We start from the raw sequence: 25689 nt of genomic DNA, 5'->3' as shown, positions 1-25689 counted from the left end.
GTCATCGAGTAAAACAGAAGTAATATCCGGCGTTCCCCAAAAAAGCATCGTAGGCCCTCTATTGTTCCCGATCTGTATTAACGACATAGGAGACAATTTGAGTAGCCGTCGTACATTGTTTGCACATGATGCTGTCATTTACAGTCTTGTAAAGTCATCAGATGACCAAAACAAAATGCGAAATTTATATAAAATATCTGTATGTTGCGAAAAGTGGCAATTTTCCCTGAATAAAGAAAAGTTTGAAGTAATTCACATGAGTACTAAAAGAAATCCGCTGAATTTCGATTACGCGGTAAGTCACACAAATCTGAAGGTTGTAAATTCAGCTAAATACTTAGCGATTACAATGACAAATAACCTAAATTGGAACGATCACGTAAATAATGTTGTGGGTAGAGCAAACCAAAGACTGCGATTCATTGGCAGAACACTTAGAAGGTACAACAGGACTACTAAAGAGACTTTTTGCATCACGCTTGTCCGCCTTATTTCGGATTATTGCTGTGCGGTGTGGGCTCCGCATCAGGTGAGACTGACGGATGACATCCAAAAAGTACAAAGAAGGGCAGCTCGTTTTGCACTATGGCGAAATAGGGGAGAAGTGCCACAGACATGATACGTGAACTGGAGTGGCAATCATTAAAATAAAGGCGTTTTTCGTTGCGACGGGATCTTCTCATGAAATCTCAATCACCAGTTTTCGCCTCCGATTGTGAAAATATTCTGTTGGCACCCACCTACATAGGCAGAAATGATCATCACAATAAAATAAGGGAAATCAGGGTCGCACAGAAAAATTATGTGCTCGTTTTTCCCTCGTGCCGTTCGAGAGTGGAACGGTAGAGAGAGAGCTTGAAGGTGGTTTGTTGAAACCTCTCCCAGGCACTTTATTGTGAGTAGCAGAGTAATCACGTAGATATAGATGTAGATGAACATCTGACATTAGCTGTGTCTTGCGGGCCATTTGAATTTTAGCCCTCAACGTTCTTTTTGGCTAACTTCAGTGTTAATTAATTAATTCAAAAACGGCGCCAAGTATCGAATTTTTTTCTTAACAGTCATTTCTCAGCACAACCTACCCTGAAACACCCTTGCAAGCTTTCCATGCTGTTTCTGACCACGCCGTATAAAAACTTGAGCAAGAAGGATTGCCATTTATGGCCACGTGAACGAAGAAGCCCAGGAACGATATCTAAAAGGATGCTTTCAAGATAAGAGAACGAAAGAGGCATGGTTAACGAAAGTTTATAAAGATCTACGAGATTTGAAAATTACTCCAGGCGCGTGATCTGCGTAAGGAAAAATTACGAACTCGCAAAAATTTCCAAGAAAAGCCGAAGCTGAATACAGGGAAGGTGTGGATCATAGGCAGAAAAGAACAACGCCGGAAACGTATGCAGGAGAAATGGGCTGCAGTTAAAGCTCGAAGAAAGAGACAGCTAAATTGATGCGGCCCCTAGATGGCGGAAACGAAGAAAGAAGAAGGAGAATAATTACAATAATTATCAGAAGCTACATGTTCGTTGTCAAATGCAACATGTGGACAAGATATGCGTATGAGACGTAATGGTCAAATATTACTTCAATTTGACCAACGAACGTCGCAATTGACCGGGCTCGTGTATCATGTGAAGAACCTAATTACTGTGGGGTTTAGACAATTCGGTAGACACAAGCAACGTCTCAACTGAGATTTACGGTATGTAGAGACATAAAGTAGTAGTGCATGTGTGTGAAGCTTGTTATCAGATATACGTAAAAAGACAACGGAGAAGTTTTTGGCAGCCGAGGTGAAACCAAGCAAATATTCCGTGCTTAAACTCAGCTGTGGCATCATAGAATGAATAAAATTGTAACTGAGATGATGACTCACAGTCGAAAGGAGGTTTCGTACTTCAGCTCTACGAACAGTATATCTTCCATTTTTGCCCTCTCTACATCAATTTTATTTACTCATTAAGATCACAACATACAACGTGGGAAATCGTGACGGGCCATATATCCGTGTCCGAATAATTTTTCCAGGCGCTCTTTCATTGCCAGTAAAGGACAGCAACAGAAAGAGAATAACTGAGAATCTCATCTAATATTATTAAAGTCTGAGCAAGCACAGGCAATTAGTCAAACACCACGGCGGATAGTGAATAAACTGTTCAACAGACAACCTCTTTGTCATTTGCGGCGCACCAGAGGCTTTACCCATGTGATTGCTGGTGGCGGTTTCTGGGATGGGTGGGTGACCACAGATACTTCCTCTGGCGAGCTGTCTAAACTAGACTGGGATACCAGCCCTCCAACAGGATGGACGAGAATATGCTCTATTTCAATGGGTATTGTATTCGACAACTGCTCATGTTGGAACATTTCATTTATTTGCCTGTAAGAGCGAGTGTTTGGAGGAGTAACTATTCGATTCGGACAGTAACTGAGGCAGGGATCGCAAACGTTCATTTGAGATAAACAGATGCCCGTGTCTAGGGATGTGATCACGACGGTGCGAGACCTGGAGATTGGAAAAAGTTTGCAAATTTCCAAGTACCATGTGCTGGCGGTGTTCACATTTTTGTACACCAGCGAGCTGATGGACTGGTCTTTCCTAATCCACTTAAAGTGAGTTGTCCTGAAGAAGATTCATAATGCATGCTGTTTGGCTCAAAACAGTTAGGCTCGCTTATGAGTTTCTAATGAGCTTCAGGTGACGTCAGGTATTTCCCCAGTAAAATTAAGTGAGAAATGATAACGCGAAAAGTCTTCGAAGAAGGCTGCACTTACAATAGAATTATTATTAGCGTGCAAAGGGGATTACCAGTGACAGTTTTCATGTTTGCCTCAAAAGCCTGTCGTTCTACACTTTAAACCTGAAGCTGTTAGCTCGCTGGATGTGATGCTCACAAAAGAGACTTGGTGAGGTACAAAAAAGTAAATAAACTGTATTTCTTCTGTAAAAAATGCTGAGATTGGATAGCTTACTCTCGGACTGTGTAACTCCAAACTATACTCCAAGTCATTCAAATTACGTCACCATAAAAACAGCAATGCACTAATGTCAAAGTGACACGTCGTCTGCTGCTTACTTGGATATGAAGCTGACTGGAATTTCAACGCAGCCGCGATCTGCAGAGTGAGAGCGATAAAACTGCCCCCGGAAATATTTATAAGAATGACACGTAACTGATCTTTGTTAATGAACAGGAGGTTTGACCATTAAAGACGGAAACCTATATATGGATGGCCGGACGGAGATTTGAACCGTCGTCCTCCCGAATGCGATTCCACTGCCTTATCACCACGCCTCCTCGCGCGGTGATGGTACGGCGGCGCGGTTCTTTCTGTCCCTTTACGACGTACCTGCACCTACCTGTGAACATTGCCTCAGCAGATCATCAGTAGGAAAGCCGAGTGAAACCTATTGTACTTCGACGTGAACCACGCTTCAATTAAAGTCACTAATCTACGTTTCGGGAGAAACACGAAATGAAAGGTTGGAAGTTTTGTCCTCAATTAATATATTCTGAAACTTAGGTGAACAAGGATCACTGCGAAGCCCGTGTTAGTCTTAACAGAGTCACTCATAATCCCTTTCACTCACATTAGCAAGTTTATGGTGTTGCATTTCCCGAAAACGTAATAGCTACAAAAATACTGATAGTTTTTGATTGAGAGTGCTCGCCAAATATTAAGTCTGTCGGTACCAAATGCAGTCACAGTTTTTAGCCACCGACCTGCTCAATACGCCACGCGGAATATGTGTCTTTTCTTGTCACAAAATTCACTTAAAAATTCCGAAATTTCTACAGACACATCGGAATAATTACGCCGTCACTTTCCAACACTTTTGATGTTTGAAACACTGCTAGATCCGGCAACTTATCATTTCCATCGGAACTACTACTACACATGTCCGATCTGTTTCATGGCTAGGCTTCGACTCTTCTCTAGAACCCTCTAAGTCTTCTCTACTAGCAGAGAAAAACGCGCGAAGAATATTGCTTTACCACTGGTCAGTTTACTTAACAGCCAATAGCAAAACAACATTCTCCCACGTCAGTCCGCGCTTTACATCCATAACCAATCGCAAAATAGTAAACCTAACGACTGCAGTTTTTACAGACGTAACTATCTAATATGCTGAAGTTTTGTTTGTGCATAAAGTTATTTACTATTGCTATTTATACCTGAATTAACTTTCCCTTTAACATAAACTTACTTTACAAATCTATTCTACAAAAATCCCCTTTGTCCATATCCGTACTTCCACGAAATGTTCCCACACTAAATCCTACTACATAACTTGTTAAACAGTTATGTTCATATTAACATTAATACTGCTAAAACACATTTATAACATTTTACATACACAAGAAGACATAATAACACTTTATGAAAATACTAGAACAGTTTACGAAAAACATTCTATCACTTTAGTGCACTCTACTGGGCACAATCGAAACTCAATCAGTCCCCTTATCCAATACTGTCCTCTATCGGCTGATACATAAACTACGTGCGCGTCCAGTCTCTCGTCACCATCTGTCACTCTCCAGCTCTGAGACACATCTCCCACTTAACCGCCTTCAAAGCAGGATCGTTATATGGCGCTACGCCTCAATGGGAACCTGTGAAATTGGAAGAGCTTGACTCTGCGCCTAGCGTACAGTGTTGCAAGCATCCTACTGCTGCACTGCGACTGTTTCTTACCGGCTATCTCCCTTGCGACCCCATCTGCTTAACGACATCGGCTCCTGCCTAGGGAACCCGGCGGCAGGAGCAGCGCCGCCCAGCGAGATGCTGCTGGGGATGCCGCATCGGGGAACTAACGACATCTCGCCGCCGTGACGTAACGGCGATGGCCCTAAAACATAATGATACAAACGGGCAGAGCGCGGCCGCGGCGGAAATGATGGGCCATAACGCTCGGGCCGTCGCTTTTTACGTCTGATAACAATGGCGCCGTAAATCGTCAATGGCTGATGCCCCAACTGCGCTCCCGCCATTAATTCCAGAGGGAGGGTAGGGGCAGGCACGACGTCCGGCGCTAATCGTTCCCTCCACGTGCGACTCGGGATATTCGTTTGAAATACCGCTACGGGGCCGCGAAATTGCGCTCCTTTGAGTAAGTCTCTGGCGGGCGGCCATGCCGCGCATTTGCGGATTGATTCTTCTGTTGCAAATCAACTGCTCCGACTTCCTACAGAAAGACCACTGCACACAGAAAATCAGATGATTCAAATGGCTCTGAGCACTGTGGGACTTAACATCTTAGGTCATCAGTCCCCTAGAACTCAGAACTACTTAAACCTAACTTACCTACGCACATCACACACATCCATGCCCGAGGCAGTATTCGAACCTGCGACCGTTGCGGTCGCGCGGTTCCAAACTGTAGCGCCTAGAACCGCTCGGCCACTCCGGCCGGCACCAAAATCAGACCCCAGGGAATTTTGTACTAACACATTTTTGATCCATTCTCCAAACATTGTTACAGAATCATCGTTATCATCTACCATTGGATTTCCGTGGTATGTTGTTCTGCTATTATTTATTAAAAACTGCCTGTGTCCAGCATGCACTGCAATGCCTCTTCTTTCTTCGTAAACACGTGTACATACGAATACACAAACCAGACACATATTTCACATTCGTACATTTTACACATATATAGCTTTCACATACATTTAAACATATATCACGTATATTTGTATGCACATTTCATCACTACATGTGGCGAATTCCACTCTGCAGTTTCATCCCAATTCTGGTGAACCCTGTAATTCTGCCAGTAAGTGACTGTCGTTCCGTGAAGAAATAAAAAAAAGAAAAAAACTGTCACTGGCAACTGTCCGATTCTCCGCTGTTTTGGACCAAGTGACTCTAGAGAACACGTTAAGTGTGTCCTTGTTATTGAGCTGTGTTGCGTAACCTTTGGTACCGGAACACGAGGTGGCTGATGCATCGAACAACGCAAATGAGACATTAATTCTGTTCATTATAATCGATATTTTTTGGGAATCCTGCAGTTATGTCATTCGTGATTGGTATTTTAAACATTTTGTGGCTGTGCGCTCAGAAACCGCGTATGCAATTATATAAAATGTACCCGTCAGCCAACCGGTCACACAAAGCTTTTCTTTTTTTTTTTAAAAAAAAAAACACATTTACCAATTTCGATAGGTCTGTCTGTTGTTTCACCGCGGAAGATCGTAACACTCTCCCTCCTTTCAATCGTCGTGCGAACGACGAAATGGCAGATATTGAGATAACTGATTACGGAGTTGAAAAGCAGCTGCAATTGGTTACTAGTGGAAAGGCTTCAGGAACAGATGACATACCTATAAGATTCTATAAAGATTATGCGAAAGAACTTGCTCCCTTTCTAGCAGTAATATATCGTAGATCGCTTGAGCGACGAAAGGTACCTAACGACTGGAAAAAGGCGCAGTCATTCTCGTTTTCATGAAAGGCCGTAAGACAGATCCACACAATTATCGACCTATATCGTTGACGTCAATCTGTTGTAGAATTATGGAACACGTTTCATGCTCAAGAGTTATGACGTTCTTGGAAAATGAACATCTCCTCTATAAAAATCAACGTGGATTCCGCAAACAGAGATCCTGCGAAACTCAGCTCGCTCTGTTCCTCCATCAGATCCACAGGGCAGTGGACAACGGCGCTCAGGTTGATGCCGTGTCCCTTGACTTCAGTGAGGCAGTTGACACGCATTGCCGTTTAATGAAAAAAATACTAGCTTACGGAGTATCGGAGCAGACCTGCGATTGGATTCAAGACTTCCTTGCAGACAGAACTCAACACGTCGCTCTTAACGGAACTAAATCGACAGAGGTAAAGGTAATATCCGGAATACCACAGGCAAGTGTGATAGGACCATTGCTGTTCACAATATACATAAATGATCTAGTAGAAAGCGTCGGAGGCTCCTCAAAGCTATTCGCAGATGATGCAGTTGTTTATACCAAAGTAGCAACGCCAGAAGATAGTGGGAATTTGCAGAACGACCTGCAGAGAACTGATGAATGGTGCAGGCTCTGGCAGTTGACCCTGAACGTAGAAAAATGTAACATACTGCGCATACATAGGAAAAGAAATCCATTACTGTGCAGCTACACTATTGACGACAAACAGCTGGAGACGGCGTCTGCCGTAAAATATCTAGGCGTAACTATCCAGAGCGACCTTAAGTAGAACGACCACATAGAACAGATAGTGGGAAAAGCAAACACAAGACTCAGATTCATCGGCAGGAATAATAAGGAAATGTAACTCATCCACGAAAGAAGTGGCTTATAAGGCGCTTGATCGCCCGATTCTTGAGTATTGTTCATCTATCTGGGATCCCTATCAGGTAGAACTGATAAAAGAGATAGAGAAGATCCAACGAAGAGCGGCGCGTTTCGTCACGGTATCGTGTAGCTGGCGAGACAGCGTTACGGAGATGTTAAACAAACTCCACTGGCAGACGTTACAAGAGAGGCATTGTTCATCACGGAGAGATTTACTATTGAAATATCGGGACAGCACTTTTCAGCAGGAGTTAGACAACATATTACTTCTCCCCACATATGTCTCGCGTACTGACCACGAGGAAAAATTCGAGAAGTTAGAGCCAATACAGAGGCTTACCGGCAATCATTCTTCCCACGCACTATTCGCGAGTGGAACAGGGTTGGAGGGACCAGATACTGGTACCGAAAGTACCCTCCGCCACACACCATTAAGTGGCTTGCACAGTATGATGTAGATGTCTAAGACTATCTTCATCAGAATGGTAAAAGGTACGTAGAAGATATATAAGGTACAGGTAATATACATCAAATAGTTACATATGTGAAAATTCTCAAAAAAACATGGAACTGTACTTACATGTACTCACAAGACAAATTTTAAATTTCCAGCAACACTGCTTTCGTCAAATGACATGTTTTTGTTGCATGAGTCAAGAATATAGGTCATAATAAAAAAGAACAATTCAATCACAGTTGCAAACGACGGCACAAGTTAAGTACTGTTGAAACGTCCCCTTAGAACAATTATACATGACTGTGCTTAAACTGACATACAATATTTTAGCGCAACGCAATCTGACTTTCAGAAATCCCTACAAAAGAATGGCCCTGACTAACATTAACCTATGCATTTCACAAATCACTTACCTCACAAAAATCTTGGTTACTCGAACTACTGCAATACAGCGAGCGCCACTACTGCCAGCTAAATAAAAGATTCAAACTACGGAAGGCACTAACTACTGATAGGCATAGTTAGCAAATGAAAGATTTTAATAGAGGACAAACAATGCATTTACCTTAGTAGTCATAATATATATATATATAGCAGTTCATGACAAATTACAAAACTCTGCCATCTCTCTCCCCACATCCACCACTGCTGGCGGCTCACCTCCAACTGCGCAACGCTACGCGCTGTTCACATCCAGCTGCCGCTGCCCAACACTACAATGGCAGACAACAATGCAAACTAGACACAGACGGCACACAGCACAGCCAGTGATTTTTATACAGAGGTGGCGTTACCAATAAGAAAACCTAAACAGCCTACTTACACTGTAACCGGCTAAGACCGGCACATACACAGCGCAAGAGACGCCAGACTAAACGCCATGCAAGCCGACGCTGCCATGAGAGGGACACGAGGATTAGTAGTGCCATCTAGCAACAAAACGGCAAACTTATAAACATCTGTGTTAAGGGCAAAATTACATAACTGTAAGTATACATTAGTAACTTATAGTACCCAGATAACAGGCAATATGGTCGTTTGGAAAAATAGTAAATCAGCCTTTTTACAGGTAGTTTTAAATAAAGTAGAAGACTGACAATGGCAGTTGAAACCAACATTCCCGACGCCACTGTGAGGGAAATTCCAAAACTCAGGCAGTTCTAAATAACGGATCTAAACCTTGAAAGAAGTTTTTATAACGCAACTGCAATTTTCGTTAAGGATAAAACCATCTTTGAGCGACAGGTGTTTGAAAATTTCCTGCTCTTCAAGGGTATCGGTGGAGAAAGCAACATGTGGAGAACACTGACAAGAAGAAGGGACAAGATGATGTTGAAATATTCCCTCATTTTCAGCATCCTTTTATACTACCACCCGTCAAACTATTCATTTCTTTTCTTCTGCTGTTTTTCCACAGTCCGTTATTCACCATCACGCAGTGCTGTGATCCGGACGTACACTCTCAGAATTTTCTTCCCAAAATTAAGGCCGATTTTTGATACTAGTGCCTTCTATTCGGCAGCAACGCCCTCTTTGCCTGTGCTGTTGTGGTATTTATATCTTGCTCGATTCCAAGAATTTCGAGTTTCCTCTGCATCATCTTCTTCGTAGTCATTAATTTTTATGTTAAGTTTACCGCTAATCTCGTCTCTGCTGCTCTTCATTACATTCGTCTTTCTTCGGCTTACTCTCATTCTGTGATCCTTAGACTGTTATTTCCATTCACGAGATCCTGCAATTCTTCACTTTCACGGAGGATAGCAATGCCCTAAACGAATGCTATTACTTACAAGCTTTACGCCTGTTTTCACAACGAAGGTTAAGGAAGGGCCCTTGCGTGCCGTAGCTTTTTAGGGTTCAGTACCTCAATCGGTAAAAACGGTATCCTTATCGGATCGCTTTGTCAAAAATCGTTTTTTCCAGCCAAAAAGTCAAGCGTAAATGAAAACTACGCAAAGAAACAAAGCAGTTTCGTCACGTTTTTACTACACAAAGCGAAATCCTAGCCAGGTAAGATCAGTGTCAGTTTGTGTTCGTAAAAATAAGATTGCGGCGCTTAATTTTGTCACTGGCGTAAACTTCCGAAAATAAATCCGTCACAGAAATAAAAAAACTGTGCCATGTGCTGGTTCTTCGACGTTCTACAAAACTAACATCACCATCTATTGATTCTTTGTTGTGCTGCGCCGTCACTAAGGTAAACATCCGTTCTACTAACCTGATTAGGCTCCTAAAATTTTAAATTACGATTCTCTTTTTAGTGATTCGATTTTGATGAAATAAAGCCTATACGTTGTCCCATACTACGCTCAAGTTACCTGTGAAAACCCCATGAAAATTCGTTTAGTAGTTTTGGAGATTAGCTTGTTCAAAAATACAGACAAAACAGTTCTAGATAAAACCTTAATTCAAAATATCGTTTTTTTTTTTTTATCGTGATACGATTTTGACGAAGTGAAGCCTGTATGTTGCTAAAAGCTCCGCTCTAATTATCTGTGAAAACCGCATGAACACTCGACATTTGGAGATTAGCGTGTGCAAACAGACAGAACTTTGGTTTTACGATCTTATTATTATTATATTTCCACTCTTGAACTTTATTTTATTTACGTCGTAGCTTCTTCAGTGTATAAGTTGGAAAGTAGATGTGAAAGACTGCATCCCTTATAGCCTTTTAAACCGAACACGCTGTTCTTGATTTTCCATTCTTATCGTCGCCTCTTGATTTCTGTACATTACACGTCTTTCCCTAAAGCTTACACCTATTTTTCTGAGAATTTCGGACACCTTGCATCATATATTATCGAACGTTTTTCCTAAATGGACGGGTCCCCTGAACGTGTCTTGATTTTTCTTAAATCTCGATTCCATTGTCAAGCAAGATCGTCATCTAACACATCATCGACTTTCTTCCCCACTCTTCTGAACTTTATTTTTCTTATCAGAAACTTTGGTTTATGAGCTGTTAAGGTGATTGTACGATAGTTTTCGCAATTATCAACCCTTGCTGCCTTCGGGTTTTGTGGGTGGTATTTTTCAGCAAGTCTGACTATATGTCTCCAGTCTCATCGAGTCTGCATACTAATTTGAATAGTCGTTTTGTTGCCAGCTGCTTTTCCCATAAAGTAATACTGTGTTCTATGAGGAAACGTCTAACTATCTGTTTGAAATCCTACTGCAGCTATAGTTATTAACTGAGTCCTTATTTGTAAGTACGTAGCAGAAGAGCTTAACTATGCATCCCAGTGAAGTGGCTGGCCGTCATACCAAAACCAACACCCTCCCATGCTTCCGGGTGTCTAAGCGCCTTCTCTCAGCTAGCGGAAGAGGAAGCTTCGCAACGATTCGCCTCACGCTGCCGTAACGGGCTGGGACAGTTATCATGGCGACGCCTGCATCCAGATGCGAACGCCTTCATCGGCGCCTCCGGACACGGGGTGTGCTGACGCATCACGCTTCGTACGGGAGACGTGTTCGCTCCCTCGACTTCCCTCCCTGCTAGCTGATTGACGTCCGTTCTGGGAGCAGTGCTTCCGTTTCCGAAGCATTACTGCTCAGCCAGGACTGGAACTGAAGCTGAGGGCAGAGGAAGAAGGGTGCCTTACAACAACCAGCGACACCGTCACGATCTTCAGAAGAAATCCCCGACAGTCTTCTAATCCTTTAGGGGGCTCCGGAACGCCCTATACTTGCAATGTTAAAATAACGCTTATAAATTACATCTTTCCTCACAAAGTATTTGAGGTAGGAAGTTGAACTTTTTACAGATTATTTATTGGAATATGGGCTACAACTTAACACAGGGATTTTACAAAATTTTAGTTCAGTTATTAAAGATGATTTTTTTTCAATTGTAATGAAAATTCACAACATTTTTTTGCAATTTTTTATTTATATATTCAAAAACATACAGTTTTTTGAAAAAATGCTGTGTTAAATTATGCAGAAGGTACTGTGTAACATTTACCGAAAGTTTGAAACAAATATGTTTGGAAGATCCTTAGAAAACATGTAATTAGTATGAGAAAATAAAGGTTTTGGGAATCGAGCGACAAAGATTGGATTAAGTTTTTAGTGCATTCCAGGTCCATAGGATGGATTACCTTCATCCTCTGCAAACTCCTCCTCCAGCTTCCTCTTGTTCCTCCTCCTGTTTACTCTTGCTTGTATTTCTAGACTCTTTACAGCCCTGTCTGCAGCCCGGAGGCGTTCCTTGTCTAAAGCAAGCATCGCTCGTTGTTGTGTTCGTAGATTTTGCTACCATTTTCTTCAGTTGCAGTTACTGCAACACTGTTCCAAAAGGTGGTAATGTATGAACACTGATCACATTTCAGTTGTATTTCACTAGCAAGTCCTACGTGCTTTATTATGGAGAGTTCCAGACCAACTTCACTACAATGAATACATCTTACACAGTTTGAAAAAATTCCTTTGAGAACCGACATATCAAATATTTCATTCACATCCGATTCGCCCATGAAACATTCAAAGTTTTCACTCATTGAACCAAGCTTCTTCTGTGAAGTATTTTCTTTCCCACTTTGACTGCTATGGACAGGTGTACTTGAGAGGTTAGGTTCACTCACTTGGTTATCGTCTTTATTGTTTACAGTAATAACACATACCTTTGGCTTTCCAACATTTCTCCTTTTCTTAAAAGCCTTCAGAGGATTTCTAATAACTTTACTTTTACTCATTATTATACTTCAACAAAACAGAGACTCAAGAAACAGAATTAATTACGAATATTTTCGAGATAACGACAGAGTAAATAAACATGAAACAATCGACAATCACACCAGCGATATATATTGAACCATCACAGGTTAGCCACAACACATACTTTATCTCACATCACTAAAATGTACCTGATGAACACGGACGTTAATAATAACACCATTTGACAGCAGTTTAACAGCGCCACAGTGGGTCACGCCCATCAAAAAAAATTTAAAAATAGTTGTAGTCTTCGGAAGTGAATAAATTATATATCTATTAAAAGGTGATAGTCTGCAGATTCAGAAAACGCAAAAAAGTAAAAATTGAACTTTTCATGATTTTGAGCCTTTCCGGAGCCCCTTAAGGTGCTACGTCACGGTAAACTGAAATTGGCTGCGCATTGTCAGTTTTCACGTGCAGATATGCAAAGAGATGATGGTAGAGTTTCCGTGACGAGGGTACAACAAACTGAAATTAGAAGGGTGTGCTAGGCACGAAAGTAAAGTTACAGACGTGAATAACGTGAGGTGAAACCTTACAATGCAGGTATAAATGCAGAGAGGCATTAAGATTAATTACTGTAAAAAATAGTCTATTAGATCGCCTTGGGTGGTGATGGAAAATTCTTTTAGGTAACCTTTAGTTGCGTAATTCATCTATATCGTTTCTTAATTCCTTTATATGATTCAATAATTTTACCACCAAATCTGCAGGCGTCCTGTCATTTGCTTATCAAGTATGAACAGCTCCTGTAAACTGGCACTCGTCGAACTTTGCGACTTGTGTTCTAATTATGGAGGTAAAAACAGTTTTCGTTCATTTGGAGAAAGAATAATCAGTGTTGCCACCGCAACGCAAATGGCAGGTAAAAATACTGGCCGGCCGGTGTGGCCGAGCGGTTATAGGCGCTTCATTCTGGAACCGTGCGAACGCTACGGTTGCGGGTGCGAATCCTGCCTCGGGCATGGATGTGTGTGATGTGCTTAGGTTAGTTAGGTTTAAGTAGTTCTACGTTCTAGGGGACTGATGACCTCAGATGTTAAGTTCCATAGTGCACAGATCCATTCGAACCATTTTAAAAATATTCTCTTTATATTGACGCCATCATCCACTGTTTGATGAGAAGCATACCAAATGAAACCGTGGATAATTCGAATACCGGATACTACTTCTGGATTATTTTACGGACCTACGCACTCTACACATCTGCCGTAAATGAAGACGAAATGGACACAGATCGGCTCGTGCCAGTAGTTTAAACTGATGTACGACTACAGGGAAGCTCGATATCCGACGATGAACAATAATCTCTAAATCAGTCACACTACTCGAAGGATAGGGATTCATGTAATGTGACTGGCAGTTGGGTAGTCTCGACGCGTTTGTGTCCGTACAGCCGCGTGCTCTTCCAAACTATTCTAGCACAGGTTACATAATTCTATAATAGTTTTGTTCAAATGTTCAAATGTGTGTGAAATCTTATCGGACTTAACTGCTAAGTTCATCAGTCCCTAAGCTTACACACTGCTTAACCTAAATTATCCTAAGGACAAACACACACACACCCATACACAAGGGAGGACTCGAACTTCCGCCGGGACCAGCCCTACAGTCCATGACTGCAGCGCCCTGAGACCGCTCGGCTAATCCCGCGCGGCTATAATAGTTCTAATTACGAATAAATAGACCACAGAATATCTAGAAAAGTTAGATGTAGTATCGATATTGCTCGATGGATCATCTAAAAGCTGTAAAAAAAGCTGCGGAAGGAGACAGTGAGAAGTCTATAGTTATACTAGCAGTTACTGTGCCTGTCACTACGTGAAAGTGTGAGAGTGGAAGACTTACAAATGTTAGACAAACATATTACAAACGACGTAATTATCACACATTACTGTAAATGACAGAACGAAATTTTGGAGGGAATGAATGAATTTAAGAACCTGATGCTTGTATTACCTCCAATTTTAGCGTAAATTAAACCCATGGCTATTTATGCCACTTGATGATGGCGAAGATTCATAAAAAAGTTAGGTTCCTCCTCTTTCACCAGTCACACTAGCTATTTGACCCACAAATATAGCAGTTTAAGGAGCCTTATTATTCTGTCGTAGAAGAAGTGGATAACTGCAAGAGCTTTTCATACTATAGTAAAGAAAGTGAATGAGATAGCAATTATTAAAAAGTTACTTTCGTTATAGAATCTGAAAGTCTTTCACTATTAACGCACTTTCCCCTTTCAGTATCGAACTGTAAACTTGTAAATGATACGAAGTTGGCAACAGAGTGGAGGATTAAGATATTTCCTCAGTATGTATATTGTGACTCGATAATATATTCGAACGCCACGTATGGCTACGAAGAGTGTGTGTGGTAGATGTGGTTGACACTACTGTAGAATAGATCTAATACAATTTTGCTTTTTTCAGTCCCCCTACTGACCGTTTTTCCTTTCGTAGCAGACTATAAGATAACTTCTCTTTTAAAATTCCTTTGATGAATCAAAGGGTCAGGAACAAGAAGTTAGTGGTCACCTTTGCCGATTTTAAAAAATCCTACGATAGTATCCACCGTGAATCTCTATTGTCAGTCCTCAAAGCATAAACTTGTCAACCTCGTTGCAGTCACTCTTCGAAATACCAAAGCTAGAGTAAGGTTCAGAAATGAATTCTCTGAACCTTTTGAAATTCATACTGGCCTTCGAGAAGGCGATGGATTGTCTCCATTATTGTTCAATTCTGTGCTAGAGAAAATCATGCGTGAATGGAACAAGATATGCCCACCATCTGTTAAGATTGGAAGAAAGATTCTTCTTAACTGCCTTGCATTTGCAGATGATTTGGCGCTGTTAGGAAACAATATTGATGAAGCAAGGGTTAAATATAACAACTCGAACGATTAGCGGCAAAGGCTGGATTGCAAATTTCGTTTGAAAAAACAGAAATGATGGCCAGCTTCCCAGTTGGCACATCCCACATCATACTCCAAAATGACCAAAAAATTAAAGTAGTAAAAAAGTTTAAATATCTTGGTGGGATTATTACCTGGAATGGTAATGAAAGAGCATCAATAGATAGTAGAACATTAAAACTACAGCGAGCGTAGAGAACCACATGGCCAACCAACAAAAAACGATCTCTTAAATGCTAAACTTCAACATTACTTCTCCGTCGTTAAACCGGAAGCAACGTATGTAAGCGAAACACTATTCAGACTAAATACTCAAGCAACAACTGACAAATTGCAGAAAGTTGATAGAAGAATACACCGAGCAATTATTAGTAGAAAACATCAAGATAATGGGCAGTGGAGACTCTTGCCCAATTCAGTAGTGCATAAAGAAAGTGAAATCATTACTGATGCAATGCATAAAAGAAGGATGGCATTTTTCGGCCACATACCTCGCATACCAAATACTAGAATCCTGAAGCAACTTTTTGACTATTTCTGGAACAATAAAACCAAAAACGTGTGGTTTAAAGAAGTCAAAGTGATCTGGATGAATTGAACATCACCATACACCAAATTCAACACGGAGAAGAGAAACTGCTTCTGAAGAACAAATACACTTGGCTGACATTCAAACCATCAGAACGGAAGAAGTGTGTTATATCTGCAGAAGAACGAGCAACCGGATCACAGCGAATGAAGAAATTTTGGGAAACGAAGAAATTGCTGATTGCTAAGACATAAACTTAATCGTTGTAGACTCTGATGTATTATGTTTGATTGTAGTGCTACAATGTGGACGTAAACTATGCAAAAATGGTTCAAATGGATCTGAGCACTTTGGAACTTGACATGTGAGGTCATCAGTCCCATAGAACTTAGAACTACTTAAACGTGACTAACTTAAGAACATAACACACATCCATGCCCGAGACAGGAGTCGAACCTGCGACCGTAGCAGCCTCGCGGTTCCGGACTCAAGCGCCTAGAACCGCTCGGCCACCGCGACCGGCCGTAAACAATCTAAATAAATAAATAAGCAAGTGGTAGTTTGGAAGGTTGGGTCTTAGTACTTCATTTTTTTATCGATTTTCGCACAGGTATCAAAACGACATACTTTCAAGTGTTTGTGTCATTTCTGTTTACATTCTCCTCTGCAAGACGAAGATTGGTTTTTACGTAACATATACAGGATGGTCATGAACAATCTTGAAAGCTTGTAAGAGTGCTGCAGGGAAGGTGTGCTGAGAAATAACTGTTAAGAAAAAAATTGCGTACATTGGGTCGTTCCCGAACTATTTGGCATTTAAGTAAGCAATCACATGGTTGCGCTCACATGTTCAAGCACTTGCACGCTCTAAAAATGCTGTAATGCACATGCGTCTGCAGTGTCGTTATCGCAGCAGACAGGGGAATAAATGTTTGAAGTAACATTTTCCACAATAAGTACACAGAGACGCACAGTGATGCTACGTGTGATGTATATCTTGAGAGTCCAGTACGTCCGCCTCCCACTTCTCGAAACTGAACTGTAGCCAACTTGCTTACCTCGCGTCTCGTATGTGCTGCCCCAGTTGGTATCTTCTCCGCCTGTCTTGAGTCCTAACGGTCGTGCAATAAACAATGCATAGTACTCTGGCAAGAAGGTAGGTTCAAATGCCAAGCATAATGACAGTCACAAAATGTTAGGATGCCAATTAATTTTGTTTTATTTGGCCAATCGTAAAATTAGTAAAAACGATTTCTAGAGCCAGTATATCGTTAAAATTCATAAGATTCTTGTAATTAATCATTAGTTCTCGAGCACCGCAAAAGGTACAAAATACTTCACACGGTCTTAGATTCCATATGATATTGCACACATATATGTTTTCTGAGGCAACTTTAACAACTAACTCGGTATTTATGCGGAATAGCACTTCACACGCCGGTTCGCGTGTTGTCAGCTCAAAAACCGCTCGTAGACAGCATTGGAATAACACAGTATCCAAGGCAATATTTCAACAAACTGTTCCGTCTTTACATGAGAACAGATTTTATACACGGGGTCGGCCGCTGTGGCCGAGTGGTTCTAGGCTCTTCAGTCCGGAACCGCACTGCTGCTACGGTCGCAGGCTCGAATCCTGCCTCGGGCTTGGATGTGTGTGATGTCCTTAGGTTAGTTAGGTTTAAGTAGTTGTAAGTCTAGGGGACTGATGACTTCAGATGTTAAGTCCCATAGTGCTTAGAGCCATTTGAACCATTTTATGCACGGGTTCACGTATTACCTTTTCGGAAACCGATCGTAGGCTAGTCGTAAGCTATCTTAGTAGTCTGGCGGCTGCTCTCTCAGGGCACAATTGTGATTGGTCCATCCTTTCCATCACTAAGCACTGACAGTAAATATATTTGTAAGTAGCATTTCCTCATGAACTGAGTGATATTGAAATTATTATTAACAATTTCCGAGCGCAAAAACATCATCAACATGGTTGGAGCCGTATATTAATATTTAAACAGTAAATATAAATATTACAAGATTCGTTTCTTGGCTATCGACGTTGTAGCTGAATCCCCACTCTCTCTCTCTGCTCCATTACGATACGGCTCTGGGTCACCCGACCGTTCGCAGGCTATGTGAACATTTGACACGTCGTTCGATGAGTCAGCCTTGTGGTCCCACCTACAGCCAGCCTCCCGTAACAATATCTTCCTGTGCTGTGCATCGAAACACAGTAACAAAAATGTAAGCGTGGCCAATAATGTGGCACAAACGACACACATTGCCACTTTGTCAGATGCTCATAACCATTTAAAATGTGAATTTTTCGAAGTGATAAATGTAAGTTACGAGAGGAAAAGCTACGTTTGCTCGGTTTGAGAAAACGAAACGAATAATATGTTTGGCGACACTATCTCTGGTAGGCTACATAAATTTGCGCGCGCGATGATTTCGCTGGCCAACATCAATGCTGAATAAGTCGGAAACGGCGCAACGTAGAATTTTTTCTGGACAATTATTTAGTAGCAAAATATCCCCTGCAATGCCCTTATTCATTTCAGACTGTTTCTCTCCACCCTCTACAGACCTACGCTGCAGGTTCTATGCAATTTAGTCAATATTCGAATATTATCAGAAATAAAAAAGCCTGGAAAATTCTCGTAGAAAGATAAAAAGTGAAGAAGAGGTTATGCAAAATGCCTGAACAGAAACCAGAAGCACATATCCTTGTGGTCTAATTAAATGAATAACTTAAATGTTGAAATTTCCACTAGTCATCATACGTCAAAACAAAGAAATATCATAAAGAAGTAGCAATAGCTCGGGGAACACGAATCAACTGACACGAAATTTAGTAAGCTGTCAACACGGTAGTGGTACACAAATCTATCGTACACCATTCAGCAGCTATGCAATACACGGTTGTAGGCGCTTCAGTCCTGAACCGAGCTGCTGCTACGGTCGCAGGTTCGAATCCTGGCCTCGGGCATGGATGTGTGTGATGTCCTTAGGTTTAAGTAGTTCTAAGTCTAGGGGACTGATGACCTCAGATGTTAAGTCCCATAGTGCTCAGAGCCATTTGAACCATTTGAACTGACCGGAGAAGGCTTATCATGCTGCTCCCCTGAATAGGCTACTCAGGGTATTTGTGTACTACACGTACAAGCAAAACCTATGCATCCGAATGCCGATCTAAAAGAAGGATATGCATTCATGAGTCTAATGAATATCTAGTGCTAGTTTTCCATTTATGCCATATCGGAACTGAAACCCGTATTTATTGCTTCTTGCGAGCAGTCTGTCGTATTGACATTATGATCCACACTTCTGTAATTCATATCAATATTTGTTCTTCCTTCCATCTTCTCTCCTGAACTTCCTCTAATGCTTCCGGTGCTTCCTCTTATCAATCCACTACTTCTAAACGACTTATTTTCTTCTGTACTGTTGCTACATACTTCTGTTATATAACATTACTCACATTCGCGAAGGCCGCAATGAACAAATTACTTAACGTAATGTTAATAAGCCTGACATTTATAAACCATATACTATTGTTATTATTATTATTGTTACTCTATTTAAATGCGAATATTTTTGGTTAGACTTTACCGTGACATATTGATATCGAATGAAACAACAAGTTTACTGTTACCTGTCACTGTTTCTTTTAATTTAATCTGCACTCTCAAAGCTCTTCACAGGGCAATGAGAATATTGTCTTTGTGTTGATGAATGTTCTTTACACTCTGAAATAGTATTATTGTTTTGCTGCATGTTCTTTCCACTTACTTTTATTGGAGTCGTTTTGTTCCTTCTATGTGCGAGCTAACATTTCAAAGATGTTCGGGCTCGCATGCGGATCATCTTCGTCGAAATGTCTTGGCTCAAACTCGTCTAGGGATTGAACCGCACTTGTCGCATTACACGCCCTAAATTAGACACTTGTGACCCAATGGTTAACTTGTCTAGCTGATGCCAAGTTTGAGAAACTGTATGAAACAAAGGTAATGTAACATATAATAACAGCTGTAACACCCCACCCGTCACTTATCTGGTTGTGGCGTGTGTTCACCCCAGCTAATTGACTAACAGATCAACAGAGAGTGCAAAACTGCCACAATATCGGATAACGCAAAGAAAGTAACAAGGCCCTGTGACTCCTGATTGAACTGCGGTGGCAGTGTTGACATTAATTGATTCAGAATTGATCACTTCTAATTAAAAAGGGGTGCACATTGATGTTATATGTAGCAATTGAACACCAGATGCAAATGTTGAACATACAATTTATTAAGAAAGTGACTTGGGATTTCAACTACTTGATTGAAAACAGATGCAGTCGATTAGCACAAATTTATTTTAACTCACGACCTTCAATCATCACATTACATGACTCTCCTACCAGGCAGTGGTAATAAATTGCGTTTGCGTGGAGTAAAGGTCGATAACTCAAAAGTAATTCCCATTGACTGACCCAGGTGTAATGCGAAGTGCGAGAAGAATTCTACAGTACATGGCCCATGAAACCATCATGGAAACTTTGCCGACGTGATCCAACACATTAATCAGTGGTCGGAGCGGGCGCAATAACACCGAATACAGCGTGGCGGAGTGGCGTTGTTGTGTGGACGTCGGCCGACCTCGTGGTGATGCAAGGCTGCACTTGTCTATTCACTCCTAGCTATCGTTCTCAGTGCATAGCTGAAGCAAAACTTTCTATCTCCAAGCTCAATTGTTCCATTTGCTAAGTCCTAAACTGCAGAGATGCTCACTCTTTCTCAGGAACGCTGAGTAAAGAATGCCACGTCCGCACTCTAGGCAAGCTGGGAACGGAAGACCTCTACGGAGACTTCTCCCAGTCCGCTCTTCACCTCAGTTTCCCCTCCAGCAAAATCACTTACGCCAATTGCAGTGCAAGTCGCGTTAATTATGCGTCGCCTACCAGCGCCGACCAATGCCTGCTCTGGGAAGTGAACAAATTCCCACAAAATTTCCCTTCCTCTCAACTTCTGCTATTTAGCTCCTCCCAGGCCACCCATCAAGGTTAGCGTATCCACAAAGACCAAGTTTTCCGGAATTCTGACTCCCAAGAGAGTACTTCAAATTCCTTGGTCCTACGTTCCCATCGGAGGCCGGCATATTTCATGCTGTCGCTCTTCACCTGATTTACTTGAGGCTCTGCAGACCGTGAATTCACCGTGAAGTTGCTATAGTCACGAACACGCATATTTTGACCTCTGTTGACCGCTCCACCGTAGCTTTGCGTGGCTTTCTCACATGTTTCACAGAAAATGGGACGACGGACATTTATCAACAGGTGTAAAGTTCTCCGTCTGTTTCCCGGTACATGAGCATGGGGTCGGGGTTAACCACCCACTCACTGTCACTCATCTTAAGGCGGCTGGAGGCCGCGCTGCATTACAGCTTTCTCAGAGCTTGAGCCGCCCTAAGCTGCCTATTGTCGCTTCCCTTCGCCGTTCCCCACCCAGCCACGGTCAATTGTAAATACTTACCTGGGGTAAGCTAGCGTCCAGTAAATCGACGCGTTTCCACAAAGTTTTCATGTCGTGTGAATTACTTTAAAACCATCACCCGACATTAATTATTCCACTACGTCCATACTATACCCTCTACAAGAAGCATTGTGGCTTGTCAGTCATTTTGTTCAGCCCTACTGTTCCCTCAATGTGAGTTAGGTCATCTTTAATGACTCCATGTAAGGGGCATAGTTCTTGCTATCTTACACAATAATAATAATATTGGGAACTAAATCAACGACTCATATATCACATAGCCACAGTTGCGACTTGGTTAGAATAATGTTTATTCAGAAAGAAAACTAACAGCTAAAGTGGTCGTATTTGGAATTGCTATTACACTCGAACGCATATCCATTTGTCACAGTTCGATCATTCACAATCTCATCGCGAAATACAAGTTATCTACGCGGAAAGTTAGAGTTCACACCAGGCGCGCGGCTGCTCACCGCTCAGAGACTAAGTCTCGCGATACCACACAACGCGAAATTTTCTAAGTTGTTCCACTTTCTAGCTGCCAAAAGACCGACTGTCTGCTGTCGTGTCTCAATCCGAACTGTACCCTTTGGTGTCTCCAGCTGCACTGAACTCTTTCGCTTCTGCACCAACACTCTCCCTCTGCCCGTCTCCGGACACTTTTCCCGCGCGCAGAACCTCGTCGCTCAACTGACTAGGGCAGTTGCCTTTCCTGAAGCCGTCCATCTGATTGGCTGCAACTTATTCTACATTACTTTACATTTTAACATATTTAAATAATCTAAGTTTGACCACTTTTACGTTCTAAATAAAGTAACAATAATATCCATTACATAATAAATGTTAAATTCTTTTACATAAAACTAATACAGTTTCCTTCATAAGTGTGAATGTCACGGCCATTGGCCTTGCACCAATGTGCTTTCTGATAAATAAATAAAGAACAAAAGTAACTATTATGCACTAACCTTACAACAAATATTCTATTACCTAATGGTTCAGTATGGTGTCATGATGTGTGATTTGTGTGGAGGAAATGATGATCTGATGGTTAACTGAAAATACTGATAATTTAAAATTGCTATGTCTTTTAAACAAATAAAGATACAGAGTTGATATTTAAAACATTTGTCATTGTAATGATGCGCTTCTATATGAAATGTCGATCATTAAGATCGACCAAAATGTTCAGATTTTAGTATTCAGGACTTTAGTACAAAACTTGTTAATTTCACTTTAACAGTAAATCCTGAACTATTATAGATATGACCAATGTTCAAGTTTTATTGGGATCACAATGAAAATTTATGGAGGATGGCACATAAAAATTACTGTGGCTTCATTCCCTGAATTACTACAGAATTAAATAGTTTCCATAAATGGTTACCTTTATGGCCAGTCTTAGGTCCGCCATATTTAACACTGCTACGTCTGCCTGGTCCGCCACTCGTGGTCTCGCGGCAGCGTTCTCGTTTCCCGAGCACGGGGACCCGGGTTCGATTCTCGGCGGGGTCAGGGATTTTTCCTGCCTCGAGATGACTGGGTGTTGTTGTGTCGTCTTCATCATCATCATTCATCCCCATTACGGTCGGAGGAAGGCAACGGCAAACCACCTCGATTAGGACCTTGCCTAGTAAGGCGGTGCGGGTCTCCCGCATAGTCCCCCTACGCTCTGTAAAGAAGCATGGGACTTCATTTCCATTTTTTTACGTCTGCCTGGCCACAGACGCCTTCTATTGGGTCTCCCTATGACGTAGGGTCTCGTCTGTGTCACCCGCACACTACAGCGCTTAGGTCTCAATAGGCAATCGACGCCCGTGAGTTTCCCCATCTCGTGGTTAATCTGCGCCCCTTGTGGCACGCGGTCCCGGACGACAGAGCTCGTTTCACAATTCCTGTAGGCTGACTCTTTCGGCCACATGTTTAAATGAGAGCGCAATGCTCGTCGACTCTCATACGTTTCCACAGTGTGCTGGCGTATGTGATGTACAGCAATGAAAGGAGGCTATGAGTACTGGAGGTATTTTATTTTATTCGTTTTACTTTAAAATTTATATTTTCGTTCATCGTTCAGTCAAAGACCTCTAGAAAATTAAGAGCTGTGTTCTGAAGTACTGTTTTGGTTCCCTCTACTACACAGTGTCTCAGCTTACTCCAAAGCGATAACACAACAGAGACGTGCTACAAATCTTCCTGAAGATGGAGGCTGAAGCTTTCGAAAAACATAGTGAAAATACACTGATCAGTCATAACATTATGAGCACTGACCTGATATCGATACAACGATACAAGCACGTCCAGGCTACAGCAGCTTCACCTGGCGAGGAAAGACTGCGAGTGAGACGGTGTGTATAGTATCAGTGAGCCTGCTATCCGTGAGTAGAATAGGGAAGGCTAGCGATCTACGTGACTTTGACCAAAGGCAGATTGTGGTGGCCCGGAGACTCGGCACGAGCATATCGGAAGCCGCACGACTTGTCGGGTATTCGAGGAATGCTGTGGTGAGTGTCTTCAACACGTGGCGAAACCAAGGTGAAACCATGTGTAGACGTTGTGGGGTTGGGCGGCCATCTCTCATTACAGATGTCGGACGTCGTAGGAAGGGCAGATTAGTAAAACAGGACAGGTGGCGAACTGTAGAGAAACTAACACCAGACTTCAAAACAAATGGTTCAAATGGCTCTCAGCACTATGGGACTCAACTTCTAAGATCATCAGTCCCCTAGAACTTAGAACTACCTACACCTAACTAACGTAAGGACAGCACACACATCCATGCCCGAGGCAGGATTCGAACCTGCGACCGTAGCGGACACCAGACTTCAACGCTGGGTAGTGTACAAGTGTGTCTGAACACGCAGTCCACTGAACACTCCCAAAAATGGGCTTCCGCAGCCTACGACCCTTGCATGTGCCAATGCTAACACCATGACATCGCCAACTACGACTGAAAAGGCCACGTGACCATCCGCAGTGGATGTTGGTGCAGTGGCACAGCTTTTCAAGCCTGATGATTCCCCATACCTTCTTCATCATGCCGAAGGGAGGGCGCGAATACGTTTTGTTCCAGGGGAACAGCTCCTTGACACCTGTACTGCGGGACGGAGACAAGCTGGCGACGGCTCCATTATGCTCTGGGAAACATTCACGTCGGCACCTATGGGCTCTGTGTAGTTCGTGCAAGGCACCACGACGCCCAAGGAGTAGCGTATACTGGCTGCATGCCACGTACACCCCTTCAAGACGATCATGCTTCCCGGCGGCAATGGCATGTTTCAACAAGATAATGCGCCATGTTAGAAGGCCAGGAATGCGATGGTGTGATCGAGGAACACAGCGGCGAGTTCCAATTAATGTGCTGGCCCTCCTTCAACTCACCATATCTGAACCGAATCGAAGACATCTGGGACATGATTGAACGTGGCGTTAGAAATCATCACCACCATCCCCGCAATTTATGGGAATTAGGTGACTTGTGTGTGCAGTTGTGGTGCCAGCTTCCTCCAGTGACCTATCAAGGTCTTATATCTTCCATGCTACGCCGCGTCGCCGCTGTTATCCGTGCCAAAAGTGGACATATCAGCTATTAGGTAGGTGGTCATAAATTTCTGGCCAGTCAGTGTAAGTACACTACTGGCCATTAACATTGCTACTCCAAGAAGAAATGCAGATGATAAACTGGTATTCATCGGACAAATATATTATTCTAGAACTGACATGTGATTACATTTTCACGCAATTTGGGTGCATAGATCCTGAGAACTCAGTACCCAGAACAACCACCTCTCGCCGTAATAACGGCCTTGATACGCCTGTGTATTGAGTGAAACACAGCTTGGATGGCGTGAACAGGTACAGCTGCCCATGCAGCTTCAACACGATACCACATTTCATCAAGAGTAGTGACTGGCGTATTGTGAGGAGCCAGTTGCTCGGCCACCATTGAACAGACGTTTTCAATTGGTGAGAGATCTGGAGAATGTGCTGGCCAGAGCAGCAATCGAACATTTTCTGTATCCAGAAAGGCCCGTACAGAACCTGCAACATGCGGTCGTGCATTATCCTGCTGAAATGTACGGTTTCGCAGGGATCGAATGAAGGGTAGAGTCCGGAGCCGCGCTGCTGCTACGGTCGCAGGATGGAATCCTGCCTCGGGCATGGGTGTGTGTGATGTCCTTAAGTTAGTTAGGTTTAAGTAGTTCTAAGTTCTAGGGGACTGATGACCACAGCAGTTGAGTCCCATAGTGCTCAGAGCCATTTGAA

Source organism: Schistocerca piceifrons, chromosome 5, assembly GCF_021461385.2.
Source record: "Schistocerca piceifrons isolate TAMUIC-IGC-003096 chromosome 5, iqSchPice1.1, whole genome shotgun sequence".
Lineage (NCBI taxonomy): Eukaryota > Metazoa > Arthropoda > Insecta > Orthoptera > Acrididae > Schistocerca > Schistocerca piceifrons.
Note: the sequence above shows the minus strand (reverse complement) of the source record.